Below are 14,916 nucleotides of genomic sequence, written 5' to 3'. Positions count from 1 at the left end.
CTTGTTGAGAGTTTTTTAATCATACATGGATGTTGAATTTTTGTCAAATGCTTTTTCTGTATCTATTGAGACGATCATATGGTGTTTATTCTTCAATTTGTTAATGTGGTGTATCATTGATTAATCTTTGGATATTGAACCATCCTTTTATCCCTGAGATAAATCCCACTTAATCATGGTGTATGATCCTTTAAATGTTTGTTGAATTTAGTTTGCTAATATTTTGTTAAGGATTTTCACATCTATGTTTGTCAGTGATATTGGCCTATAATTCTCTTTTTATTGTGATCTTTGTCTGGTTTTGGTATCAGGGTGATGCTGGCCTCATGGAATGAGTTCAGAAGTGTTCCTTCCTCTGCAATTTTCAGGAATAGTTTGAGAGGGATAAATGTTAACTCTTCTTTAAATGGTAGAATTCATCTAGTCTTGGACTTTTGTTTGTTGGGAGGTTTTTAATTACTGATTTAATCTCCTTATTAGTAATCAGTCTGTTCAGATTTTCTATTTCTTCATGATTCAGTCTTGGTAGGTTGTATATTTCTAGGAATTTATCCATTCCTTCTAGAGTGCCTTATTTTTTGCCATATAATTGCTCATAGTAGTTTCTTATGATCATTTTTATTTCTGTGGTATTGGTTGTAATGTCTCCTTTTTCATTTCTCTTTATTTATTTGCACCTTCTCTCTTTTTTCTTGGTAACTCTAGCTAAAGCTTTGTCTGTTTATCTTTTCAAAAAAACAGCTCTTAGTTTCATTGATCTTTTATATTGTTTTTTAATTTCTATTTTTTTTTGATTTCTGCTCTGACCTGTGTTATTTCCTTCCTTCTACTAACTTGGGCTTAGTTTGTTCTTTTTTTTTTTTTTTTTTTTTTTGCTTGAGGTGTAACATTAGGTTTTTTACTTGAGATCTTTCCCCAGATTAGGGAAGTCTTCAGCCGTTATTTCTTTCAGTAAGTTTTCTGCCCCTCTATCTTTTCTCCTTCTGGGATCACTATAGTGTGAATATGGGTCTGCTTGTGTTGTCCTGTAAGTCCCTTAAGCTATCTTCACTCTTTTTCTTTTTTGCTCCTCTAATTGGATGATTGCCACTGCCCGGTCATCAAGTTTGCTGACCTTTTCTTCATTTCATCTAGTCTACTATTGAGCTGCTCTGTAGAATTTTTCAGTTCAGTTATTATAATATTCAGTTCTGTGTTTCTGTTTGGCACTTTTAAATATTTTCAATCTCTTTTTTGAAATTCTCACCTTATTCATGCATTACTTTCCTGACCTCAGCGATCACCTTTGTGATCATATTTTAAATTCTTTATCAACTAAATCGTCATTTGGTTAACTTTTTTTTTTTCTGAGGTTTTATCTTGTTCTTTTGTTTGGAGTATATTCCTTTGTTTCTTCATTTTTCTTGATTCTCTGTGTTGGTTTCTGTGCATTAGATAAAACAGCCACGTCTCCCAGTCTTGAAGTAGTGGTCTTATGTAGGAGATGAATCTTATGGTTCCACCCTGTCTGAACTCTTGGTTGTCTCTCAAACCTTTATGATTGTCCAAGCAGCCTATTTTATTTTTAATAGCTCCCCCTAGTTGAGGATGTGCCAAGACCTGTCAGTGTCCCAAATGGGAGTATCTCAGTCAGCAGCTAGGTTCAAGGTGATTGGAAGGTGGGCCCTCAGGTTTCACCTCTTAAAGTATGCAAATATATCTCTTTCAGGGAAGACTGGGAGATGGGAATTTCTGTCTACTTCCTCTCTACTGAGCCCTGAGGTGATAGCTGTTAAGAGCTGGTTCTTTTTGTTTGTTTGCTACCATCCCATTGAACCCATGAACATAAGCCCTACTGGACACCAGAGCAGGCTCTCAAGGGATGTGTCCTCTGGCTGCATACCTAGAAAATATATCTTGTTATCATAGTTAGTGTTGTAAGGCACAAATAAGTGTGTGCCATGTGCTGTACACCACATTTATTTGCAAAATTATTTCCATGCTGTTTTGATGTCTAGATAGAAACAGACAATGTGAATCAGATGAAAGTGGTCATTAGAAGACAGTAGGGAGAAAGGCAAGTTGTGAGAATGATCAGGAGTTGGCCGTAGAAGATATGGCAAAAACAAGATGATGAGAAAGGAGGAGGGCATATGGTAAGGACCAGTGAAGTAGTGGTTTAGGAGGAGGAATAGAAATAAAGATGAAGAGGGGAGTGGTTATCTTTGGAGGGCAGTTTCTACCTGATGAGTATACTTCTTTCCTGTAGAGGGGAGGTAGGGCTTTTGTTCTCTCACTCTCTTTTTTAATTTATCTGCGTCCCTGTATCACTTACGTCTACATACCTCTTTCCTACATGCATCTACAGGCATGTAGCCCTAAACAGAGGATAATGATAAATGAGGACAGTCATGCATTCCTTCAACAAGTAATTTTTATTTATCATCTATTCTAGTCCAGGCACTGGGCTACAATAAAAGATGAACATTTTAACAAGGCAGAAAGAGTTCTTTGTCCCAAGGATGGTAGAGTCCAGCAAGGGGGACAGACGGTTGGCCACAACACGTTTGCAGCTAAGAGTAAATAGGGCACCAGGGGAGCCACAGGATACCACCTATCCCTGAGTTGGGGTGGGGAGTGCTCAAGGAAAGCACCTCTGAGGTAGAGATTGAGGAAGACAATTGGCCAAATAAAGGAGGAGAAAGAGGAAAGGTGTTCCAGACAGAAGCAGCAGCAAATCTAGCAGCAGCAGAATGGTTTTGCAGAATGGCAAAGCTCAGCATAGCTGGAGTGCGGACTGTAAGGGGTAAGGGAACTTACTGGGAGGTTTGAGAGATCTGGGGATAGATTTGGCACTTTCCAGGTGTTGGTGTAAGTAGTGGCTAAGGACTGAAGAACACCTATGTCTAGGGATCCCTGGTCATATATTTCCTGGATATAGAAACATGTCTGCAAAGAGGCAGAGGATGAGAACTGAGATTTCTCCCTGGATTAGTTTTCTGGAGTAAATCCCTCTCTCATCATCTTATAACTGGGAACATACCTACCACATGGAAAGATAAGAATTCTCAAAGACTTTGTCTGTGTATTGTGATGAATGGTAGAAACTCAAGAAAATGCTTCTATCTGTTCCAACTAGTTGGATATGTTGCTTGTGACTTCTGCAATGCAAGAAATGAAGACCAGGCAGTATGAAGCAGTGGAAAGGTGGCTACATCTTGGCAGTCTTATTTTCAGAGTAATATTTAGTTTTCTTCATTGAGAACCAGGACAAATTAGCTTCAAGGAAGGGCAGTTGAATGTCTTCAGCATGTGTCCCTTGACCTGCAGACATAAAGTGAGGATAAATGTCAGCCAAGGTGTAACAAGTAAGGGTGTATCGTAGTGACCTACATTTTGGCTTTTTAGAATGTATACCAAACAATGTTTTTGTTGTTGTTGTTGTTTTTGTTTTTCTTTTGCAGTATGCAGGCTTCTCACTGTTGTGGCCTCTCCCATTGCAGAGCACAGGCTCCGGACGCGCAGCCTCAGCAGCCAGGGCTCACGGGCCCAGCTGCTCTGTGGCATGTGGGATCTTCCCGGACCGGGGCATGAACCCGCGTCCCCTGCATCGGCAGGCGGACTCTCAACCACTGCACCATCAGGGAAGCCCCCAAACAATGTTTTAATTGTCCAGATACACAGAATTCAAGGGACAGGCTAAATTACCTTCTTGGATCACTTGAGCAGTTATAAATCACTGATTAAATATTTGAGGTACTTTTTTGTTATTTATAGAAGGCTGATAACTTTTCATTTGCATAATATCTCATAATAGTTCATTAAAAATGATATACAATGTAGAAAACAATATATCATTTAAATTACTTATGAAGTAAAGCCATTCACCTCCCTCAGCCTTGTGCTTTATTAGAATAATTTTGACTGTAAAATAGCATTTCCTTTATGAGAATTTATATATATGTTTTTGTATAAGTTTTCCAAAGGTAAGATGAGGGGAAGGAAAAAATAATCCTAAATCCTTTATCCCTTGGTGGCCAGTTCTCCTAGTGTGATGGGCTTTAGCACCTGTCTGTGCTCAAATCCCAGCCCTGTAACTCGAGCTGTACAACCTTGAATAGGTTATCTAAACTCTCTGAGCATCTGAGCGTCAGTTTGCCCACCTGTGATATAGGTATCTCAGTACATAATATTTTTATCAGAAGATTGCATTGAGAATTAATTTAGCTCATTCATTGGACTTCTCTTGTGGTGCAGTGGTCAAGAATCCACCTGCCAATGCAGGGAACATGGGTTCAATCTCTGGTCTGGGAAGATCCCACATGCCATGGAGCAACTAAGCCCGTGCACCACAACTACTGAGCCTGTGCTCTAGAGCCCGTGAGCCACAACTACTGAGCCCACGTGCCACAACTACTGAAGCCCATGCGCCTAGAGCCCATGTTCCTCAACAAGAGAAGCCACCGCGATGAGAAGCCTGCGCACCACAAGGAAGAGCAGCCTTCGCTTGGCACAACTAGAGAAAGCCAATGCACAGCAACAAAGACCCAACGCAGCCAAAAATAAATAAATATAATAAATAAATTTATTTTTAAAAGAAAGAATTAATTTAGCTCATTCATGCCAGTACTAGGTACATAGTGAAGGCTCAATAAATGTTGGCAATTACTAGCTCTTAGAATAGTGGAGCTAAATGTTTTGATTGAGATTTTTATGAAAACTATGGACGTTTCCTCAGAATAAAATACTTATACACAGGACGTTTTGCATATATTTTCAGGAGTCTAGATAAGCACAAGGTCCATTGCTATGTATGAAAAATTGGTAAATTTGATAATGGGAGGATATGGAATTCTCTTCTGTTTGCATCTATTTTCTCATTGCAGTAAGAAGCAAAGCCATTGGTTGAGAATGAGGAGGGGAGGGAATGTTGGAGGTCTAAGGAGAGAAAAGTGAATAATTGGAAGAGTGAGAGAGTGAATTGCATAGGGAAAATGTAGCAGGATTGCCAGGCAGCCCTGGGACCCACCTGAGGTTTGTGCTCACAAATTCACAGTGAGATCAGGTAACTGCTGAGCACAAATGCAGAGCAGAAGCATCAATGAGGGGGCATTACCTGGCAGTCCAGTGGTTTGGACTCTGCCCTTTCACTGCTGAGGGCCTGGGTTCAATCCCTGGTCAAAGAACTAAGATCCCCCAAGCTGTGCAGCACAGCCAGAAAAAACAAAAAAAAAAAAAAAGAGAAAAGGATCAATGAGTATAACGAAGTTTGGGTATTTCCAGATGAGTCCCATGGAAGGAGAGGTAAGGGAATTGTGGTGTCTGATACGTTTCTCATGTGACTTCTACCCATTGTTACAGCCTTTGTATGAAAATCTTGGACTGTGTGTTGGCATGCAGACCTTCTGTTACCGGGAAGTGATGGGAGCTCCATCATGGGAGGGGCAGGAGTGCCCTCCCTTCCCTCCCCCTCCCCACTCATCTCTTCCCTGCCAGGAGCTGGAGGAATCAGAATCTCTGTCTTCCATTGCCTTGGGGGGAGGAGGTAACCTTTTGAGCTGGGCAGGGAGGGAATCTACTCTAAAATAGACGCTCTTGCCTCTTTCCACCTGTTATGACATCAGGTAACTATTACTTATGCTAACTCCATCTTAGGTAACGACATTCCTGGCAATAGAATGTTCAGTTGTATTATCAAAGTGTTCTTTGCAGTTAATAAACCATTTTCCAAGGAAAAAGAACTTAGTGCATAAAAAGGCATGTTCATACTGAATTTCCATGACTTAAAGTTTGGGGAAATATGTGCCTTATTTCACTTGCATTAAAGGGTAGGAAAATAAAAACAAATGAAGTTAAGGGTGCAACTTTCCCTGCTCTTTTTGCAAAAGTGTACTCAATCAATTTCTCTACCTATTTGACTCCACTGGTAGCATTTTATTTTCTCCATCGACTTGTTTCTGCTAAGGCCTTGAGAACAGGAGTTGCTAGCAGTTTCCTTCCCGTTCCTGCCAGAATTTGCACTGTGATGAAACATGACCCAGGGAAGCCAGAGAACAGAAGGGAAGCCAGCACTTCTGCCTCCGCCACCTCCGTAGGATCTGGGCTTCTCCTTTCAAGACTGGGTTGCAGGATTAGTGCTTTTTCCCTTCCTCTTATATATAGCCTTTTTTTTTCTCAAGCAAAAGTTATTTTATCAGCTGGTGTGGAGGTCCAGGGCACACCCTACAGAGGCAGGAAATGAAGCATGCGCTTCTCTCGGCTCATCAGTAGAAAGGCAGTGTGAAATGACAGTGGGCAAAGACAGGCTTCCAAAGTCAGCTAGACCTGAGCTGCAGTATGATTTATTGCAAGTTGCAATACTTTTTCCGAGTCTTACATATAATTCCTCCTCCTTTTCCTCTTTCTTCTTTTCCAGGGTGTTCTATCACCTATGACAAAAGCATTGAAATCAAACTGGCTTCAACCGGAAGGATTTTATGGGCTTGTGAAATTGGAGATGCTAGGTAAGACGGCTTCCGAGTGACCTAATCCCATGGCCCTTGGCCCCCTATATTTGTATTTCTTTGGCTCTTTGCTCCTTAGTGGACTGACTTCGTTCCCAGGTTGGCAACAGCTCTGGGCCTTGCATCACAAAGAAACAATCTTTGAGGAATGTCCAAAATGTCTTCCAGAAGGCAGGGCAGAGCTTTAGCAGAAGCCCCAGGAAACCTCTCCCTGGTCTCAGTGGGTCACACGACAATTTACCAAACCTCTGGAAAGCAGGACGGGATTGCTTTTAGACAGCTAAGACCCATCCTAAGAACTGGGGATGGGGTCAGCCTTCTCAGAGACTGTATAGGGGAAGAAAAAATCCATGGAAAGAAATTGAGGTTTTGTTAAGAAGGAAGAAAGAAGGAATGGATGCAGGACAGCCAGCCAACAATGCAGTCTACCTGGGGCTCAAGCACTGCTCTCTCTCAGTGCCTCTGCTTACCTGACAAGCAAGCTCCCTTCTCTATTTGGTTCCAGGTTAAAACTGCTCAGCCACCTGGCCCCGGAGGTCTCTTATGTCCCCCAGTAGCATTTTCCTAAAGTGGACTTTCTGCACACACAGTCTGTACTAGAGTTGTAGAGACTTCATTTGTCACTCGGTCTTTCTTGGTGCTTTCGGTGGCCTGGTTTTTCCGAGCAGGATTTGTCTTTTTCTTTTATTCATTAATCCTCTCCCTGGCACTCTCACCATCTGAGGCTTCTAGGCTCCCATTCAAGATTCCTGTGCTCTGCCCAGTGAGTCACCTTCCTAGGAGCTCATCATCTGGTCTTTTCTTGTTACTGACTTTGGCATCAACTTTGAAAAGTCTAAAACCCAACTGTGTTTGATGGCTCTCCATCCCTTATGCCAGATTCTTGTCCGTTCCCATTTTATTTTCATCGTCATCTGCCAGGGGCTTGAACTGAGCGGGAGAGACAATGTGAAGGCAGAAACAGTAGCCCAGGCGTGCTCAGCACTGCTGCTCAGAGGAGGCACAGGTATGCCTTTTCACGCGACAGGAGTGGCTCCCCTGGAGGCAAGGCTGTGCAGCCTAGAGACTGGAAGGTGAGGCTACACAGCCCCCATCTACAAGATGAAGACCAGGTCTGCTTGCTCTCTTTGGGGGATTTGCTGCCACTGAGGAAAGGGAAAGTATTCTGTCGCTGGAACATTTTAAAGCGTTTTCCCAATTTTCCAAAAACACAAATTAAAAACTGATTTACTACAAGGTTGTTCTGCGCTCCTGACAACATCTGGACATCATAATCTGTCAAACTCTCTCTTCCAGGAAGAAATACGTGTTACTGTGAAGGAAGACGGTGACGCAGGAGCCTTTCCTATATTCTAATACTTTTTTGGTCCCTTGGAAAGAAAAATGGCACTGGCTTGGTAATTATAAGGGCAAATTTTTAAGATCTTTTATATATGTCCATACGCTTATGAAAGGGCCAAGGACCAAGTGATGTTATTATCATATTAGCCAACTTTGAGAACATACTGTGTGCCAGATATTAAAATGTATTCACTGATTTAGTCGTCACAAACTGCCATGAGGGTAAGTGGTGTTTTGACTCATCTATGGAAGCTAGGACCCAGAGAAATTAATAATTTGGCCAAGTTAACCCACTTGGCAAAGAGCAGAGTTGTTTACCAGAGCGAGCCTCCGAAGTTCGTGCTCTTAACCACTTGTACCCTACTTGGAAGTCTGCACACACCCTTTTATAACACATCCCTTGCATGATAGCACATTGTATTACTTCTCCTACTTTTAGGACTATTCCTTTGTTGTCTTTTGGGGGGGCTTCTTTTCTCTTTCCTATTCCTTTTTATGATTTCAGTGTGGAGGGAAGTTCGTGCCAGCAAGGAGAGGTCTGACAAAGATGTCTGGGCCTGAAGGGGTTACTGGGTAGAGTCAAAAGAGGGATATTGGACTGGATGAATTCAATGCATAATCAGGATGATCCCAAGGGCTTAGAAGAAAAGGGTCCAGAATCTTGACAGGTGGAAAGTTATGCACAGTGGCCTCAGTAAGCAGTCAGACACTGGGGAATGAGCCACAGACCTTCTGTTTCTTACCTTGGCTTGTCTACCACCTGATTCACTCTATTTATTCAAAATTCTAGTGACCAGATCATCTATAGGCCCTTCCCGGCATGGTTCCTTTGACATACCTTTATTTTGTCTTTGTCAATCCTATGTCAGCTTTATTATCTTAAAGGATCCTGGACCTTCCTGGATGAAATTTTAAAAAATAAATCTTAGAGCAGAAGCTCTTTCGTAGTTTTTTTCATGCACCAAAGATTTATTGAATATATACTATATTTCTGGTATTGCCTTGGGTTCAGGAAATTATTCAGATTATAAAGACATCTTTAGCCCCTCTATAGAGGAGGCAAAAAAAAGGGAAAAGAAAACATTTTAATCCTACAAATGTATGTACATGAGCAAACTCTGGTTCACATCAGGTGGTAATGTTTGTCTTGACCTCCAGTCCAAACCAGGTGATAAATCTCGTTTCAACCTTAAATTCAGACCATTTCTTTTCATGAGATTTAGTTTTGGTCAGTTGTCACTGGATTCAGAACTCCATGGACCAGGCTTGTGTTTTCCCCACTGTATCTCAGCATGCATCCCAGAGCCTGAGATGCAGCAGGAACAGCAGGAAGCATTTATTGTAAAAGATCACTTCTCATAAACCACTTGGTAATATTAGTGTGCCCTGTGTATGGATTTCTTTTGCCCTTTCTCCCAACTTGACTCTCAGCCCTTTCAGACTTTCTAAAGCCTTTGTTTGCAAAAAGGACCCAGGAAATAAAGAAATTCTCAGGGAACTAAAAAGAAAACTTTCTGGAGGAGAGAGAAGTTGACAAAGATGTTGATATAGGTGACTCCTAAACACCTCTCCTCCTACGGACACACCAACAGCTAGACATCTACAGCCACACACAGAGCAATCACATCTGCAAGAAATCCAGACACGAACTGAGGGACTCCTACACAATGGAAAAATGAGAAAATACCCCCATCGAGATGAGTAGAAAAGGCCAGACACACCCTTGCCATAAACACACCCTTGGCCCAGCACCATACAATGGGGGGCCTCCCAACTCCCAGCTTCTCTCTGATGAGTGAGGGGTTTGGCACCCACACTTAGCGTCCCAACTTTTAAGATTCCTACCTGAGAGACAGGCCCCCAAAACATCTAGCTCTGAAAGCCAAGACTATAGCAAACAAAGGAGCAGCTGTTTACAAGGGCACAAGCACTCATTGTGTCTGTTCCCCAGGGCTCTGCCCTGGCGAGCAGGCACAGTGAACCATTTCCCAGTCTTTCCCTGAAGGAGCTCCACCCGCATACTTTGAAAGCTGCTGCCTGAGGATCAGACTTCTAATTTAGCCCACGTCTAGATGCTGCCTGCAATCCTTCTTGGAGACCAGGGAAACTGATGGACATCTCCTCTGCTATCTCCCGATAGCCCTCTTCATGTATCTTCATTCTCTCCCTGGAAAGAGCTTGTACACATGCTTGTACCCCAGTTTTTGCTCTGTTGCCCAAGGGATGGGTCCCTGGATTGCTTGGCTTTGATAGCAATCGGGCTTCCATTCGTGGTCCAGCAAGCAAAGAAGGCAGTTATTAACAGGTGCAAGAGCACCCCTCTTTCACAACTATACACATGAGCCTAATGCAGAGAGAGCAGGTTGAAAAAGCCCTTCTCCCAGTTTCTCCCTGGAAAGGCTTCCCAGCTGCTTCCTGAGGGTACAGCTTCCAATCAGCCTACGTCTAGGCACTGAATGGGATCCTCACCTTCGGGACACTGTTGGGTCTTGGCAAACCCTCAACTATTGGGAGCCACTAACAACAAAAGAGATGAGTTGGACAATCACAGACATATGAGAGACAACCGAGAGCTAGGGTGGGGCTAGAGGATAAAGTTCACCTCCTACGTGAGACCACGTTGTCAAGGCTGGGAGAGGTGGCTGTTTTATCTAATGTACAGGAGACAACATGGAGAGTCAAGGCAAATGAAGAAACAGGAATACGTCCCAAACAAAAGAACAAGATAAACTGCCAGAAACAGACCTTAACGAAATAGAGATAAGTAGTTTACCTGACAGAGTTCAAAATAATGGTGATAAGGGTGCTCAGTGAGTTCAGGGGAGCAATGCATAAACAAATTGAGAATTTCAACAAAGAGATATAAACTATGTAAAGTACCAGACAAAACACAGAGCTGAAGAATAGAATAACTGAAAAATGTAATAGAGGGGTTCCACAGCAGAATAGATGAAGCAGAAGAAAGGATCAGGGAAACCCAAGACAGGGCAGTGGAATTCATCCAATCAGAGGAACAAAAAGGAAAAAGAATGATAAAGGTGAAGATAGCTTACGAGACTTATGGGACAACATCCAATGGACCACTTTGTACATTACAGGGGTCCCAGAAGGGGAAGAGAGAAAGGGGAAGAAAGCTTATTCAAATAAATAATGGCTGAAAACTCTTCTAATCTAGGGAAAGTAACAGACATCCAGTCCAGATCCAGGAAGCCCAGACGGTATCCATTCTGGAGCCTTTTCCTGTGATTGGGGACAGTGGGAGAGTGAAAACATGGGAGTGAATCCTGTGTGAAACTTTTGCTTGCAGTAAGCCTGAATTAAACTGCTATCACTGCATGTGATGGGATGTTGTGTTTGTCTAATGAGCCTGTATATTTTCCCATGTTCCTACTGTCTTCGGGTGTAGGAGATCTGAGACAGGAGAGTGGGTGAGAACGAAGATTTCAGAGCCTGACGGTGCATAGCATGAGCGGGTCATGACTGAAAACACTGCCTAGCGTCTTGGCTGCCGTCACATGTGTGAGGAGAGGGTCGAGGAAGAGGTGAGAGATGGGTAAAGGCTGTGAGAGTAGGTTAGCTGTTTGCTCCTGCATGTTTCTTTACTCGGGTGAAAATGTACAATGACATAACATGCTGATTTCAATTCGTTTTAGCACCAGAAATAAAATTCTCAGAAGAAAGATTATCAGCTTGCCTATTTATTAAAAATCAAGCAAGCGGTGGTTGAAAAGATTTAACTAAAGCTTAGACTCTTTGGGGGAAACAATGCTGAACTACGGTTGGCCTCAGAACCTTGTACAGGCTCCCATTTACTGTAGCTGTGCTCACCCCACCAGCGTGACATCCCTCGATCCTCTGCCTTCTGCTCCACTGGCTTGTGGCCATCATCCATTCTCAAGGTTAAGCTGTGGACAAGAGTGTTGTCAGTTGGCACAAATGAACTTATCCAGGAAACAGAAGCAGACTCACAGACATAGGGAACAGACTTGTGGTTCCCAAGGGGGAGGGGAATAAGGGAAGGATGGATTGAGAGTTTGGGGTTAGTAGATGCAAACTATTATATATAGAATGGATAAACAACAAGGTCCTACTGTATAGATTAGGGAACTATTCAATATCCTGTAATAAACCATAATGGAAAAGAATATGAAAAAGAATATATGTATGAATAACTGAATCACTTTGCTGTACACCAGAAACTAACGCAACATTGTAAATCAACTATACTTCAATAAAACAAACAAACAAACAAAAAGTGTGGTCAGTTGGAAGCCTGGGAGTGTGAGTATCTTTCCCTTTCCGTCCTAATTCTGAATCGTGTTCACAGGCAACCCAACCCGTAAAACCAATGCGATTCTTATGCTTTCATTCTTTTCACCTTATGGAGCCTCAGTTTCCTCATCTGTAAAACGGAGAAACTAGATTTCAAAGTTTCCTTCCAGCTCCAATCTCCTATGGCATCTGTGACCTTTCTCTGGGGAGTAGAGAACTTAAGGCGATAATCAATGGGGTGCCTCATTTTAAGTAGCGAGTTTTAAGTGAGTTTCTGAAAAAGCATATGTGTGGAAAATTGTATTTTAGACATGACAACAATGGTTTTTAAAGGACATTTTTAGTGACTTGCTTTGGAAAGTTCTTTTCTCCAGCTTCACCTAATTTGATGTGCTTTGATAGCTTGATTTAAAAAAAACACGTATCTGTTGTTTTCTGTCTATAAAATATATACTTGTTTTACCATGTGCTTGTTAAATGATAAAAGCATCAATAAAATCCTCTATCTCCATGATGCAGAAATGGTGTGGAAATCATCTGAAGAGAGTTAACTATACAGCACTTATTTCTGGGAGAGTGTCTGATCTAGCAGTTGTGTTTACAGATCAACAAAGGACAAAAAACCCAATTCTTAAGTGCAATATTTTAATTGAGTACAAGGAACAGCAAATATATCAAGTGTATACTGAGTGAAATTTTATTCAGTGGAAGGGAGAAGGCACCATTTCCTTTAGTAAATTAAAGAACACAGCTTGAAGGACATTAGAAGTTATGAATTACAAGGGGGAAGGAAAATGCCTCATCAATCTGGGGAGAAGGCTTAGGCATCTGATGATGTCTGGACAACTTGAAGATACCTGTGGGCTTAACTCATTGTACCGCAGATCCAGGCAGAATCATGGCTCCCCAAAGATGTCCATGCCTGATTCTGGGAACCTTTGTCTATGTGACCTTCCATAGCAAAATGGACTTTTTCAGATGCGATTAAGGCTAAGGACCTAGAAATGGGGAGGTGAGCCCAGTCTAATCTCATGAGTCCTTAAAATCAGAGACCCTTTCCTAGAGATGTGGTCATAGAAAATGGGTCACAGAGATGGGATGTTTCTGGCTTTGAAAACAGAAGAAGGGGCTGTGAGCCAAGGTGGGCTGGCAGCCTCTAGAAGCTGGAAGAGTCAACAAAAAAGCAGATTCTCCCATAGAGCCTCTGGAAAGGAATACAAGCCCTGCTGACACCTGATTTCAGTTGATGAGACCTGTACTGGACTTCTGACCTACAGAACTGTAAGGTAATATATATATGTTGTTTTAAGCAACTAAATTTGTGGTCATTTGTTACAGAAGCAATAGAACACCAATGCACTTATTCAAATTCATATCCACATAAATAAAAACCCTGACATTTCAATGTCAAACGACTTTACAAAAAAAATCGAGATTTTGTCTTCCAAATCCCATATTTTGTGCTCCATGAAGGAAATATTTATGTCCTATAATGCTGAAACAAAATCAAAATAAAAATTGGATGCTTCTTTAATTTCTCTGACTGCCTGTGGTCTTTCCTTGGCTCATATAGTCTGACTGTGTTTCTCTTGCCCCTTCCTTGGTGTACAGCAAGCTCTCTTTTGGGGATGGTTGCTCTCTGCCTTTCATGACTAACCTGCCCTAAAAGCCCTTCAACTGTACCTTCCCATTTGAATTATTTTTGAGAATTGTTTCAAGATTTTTATGGAGAGTATTATATTCTAATCTTTTCCTTGAGAATTCCTCTTTTAACTTATCACGCTTATTATTTTAAAAATATTTTTCTAACAACTTCAATTTGTTGGGTCTTTTTATCTTCAGATGCTCTTGGCCTTGAATATTGAGACAAGGTGAACCCGTCTCATTTGAAAACATTTTGTGTAACTGGATGCACAAAGAACTCATCACTGTAGGGATTCCTAGGTATAGAGTCCTCCAGGCAAATATTTTCTACAGATTCCTTCCGGGGCTCCCACTTCAGGGAGACTGGATGGCCTATCTATCTAAAGGCTTTCCCTTTAACCTCTTTCATCCAAAGGCAGGAGTAGGGACAATCTAAGCAGCCTAGATCAACCAAAGGTGAGGGATGTTCCAAAGCAATGGATTCATGCCACCCCATGTTACCTTTCTTGGTGTAAAAAAGGAAAGAGAGTAAAATGTTTCTCCCAACCCAAGCTTGCCTTATCAGTTGAGTGCCAGGAGCATGGAAACATCTAAGGGCCTTAGAATTCCATCTCTGTAATACACCCAGGCCACTCACTTTAGTCACTGCTATTTTATTTGGTCTGAATGTTTGTGTCTCCCCAAATTCATATGCTGAAATCTTAGTGCCCAATGTGATGGTGTTAGTAGGTGGGGCCTTTGGGAGCAGATTAGGTCATGAGGGCGGAACCCACACGAATGGGATTAGTGCCCTTATAAAAGAGATCCCACAGAGCTCCCTAACCCCTTCTGTTATGTGAGAACACGGCAAGAAGTCTGCAACCTGGCCGGAAGAGGGCCCTCACCAGACCATGCTGCCCCCCTGACCTGGGGCTTCCAGCATCCAGAACTGTGAGAAGTAAATTTCTGTTGTTTATAAGCCACCTAGTCTGTGGTATTTTGTTATAGCAGGCTGAATGGACTAAGACACCTCCTCAGACTATCTCAGTTTTAAAAAGTGTGATTATTAAGGCTACAGAGAAGCCTCATGGAAGTCCTGAAAATGCTGAACAACGGGTCCTTAGAAAGAGCAGGCCCTGGGCCAGCGCTGGGGAGCTCGCAATCAGTTTATAGACTTTCCAGTACTTCCTCACTCAGC

Source organism: Mesoplodon densirostris, chromosome 12, assembly GCF_025265405.1.
Source record: "Mesoplodon densirostris isolate mMesDen1 chromosome 12, mMesDen1 primary haplotype, whole genome shotgun sequence".
NCBI classification, from domain to species: Eukaryota; Metazoa; Chordata; class Mammalia; order Artiodactyla; family Ziphiidae; genus Mesoplodon; species Mesoplodon densirostris.
This window is presented reverse-complemented; position numbering follows the sequence as displayed.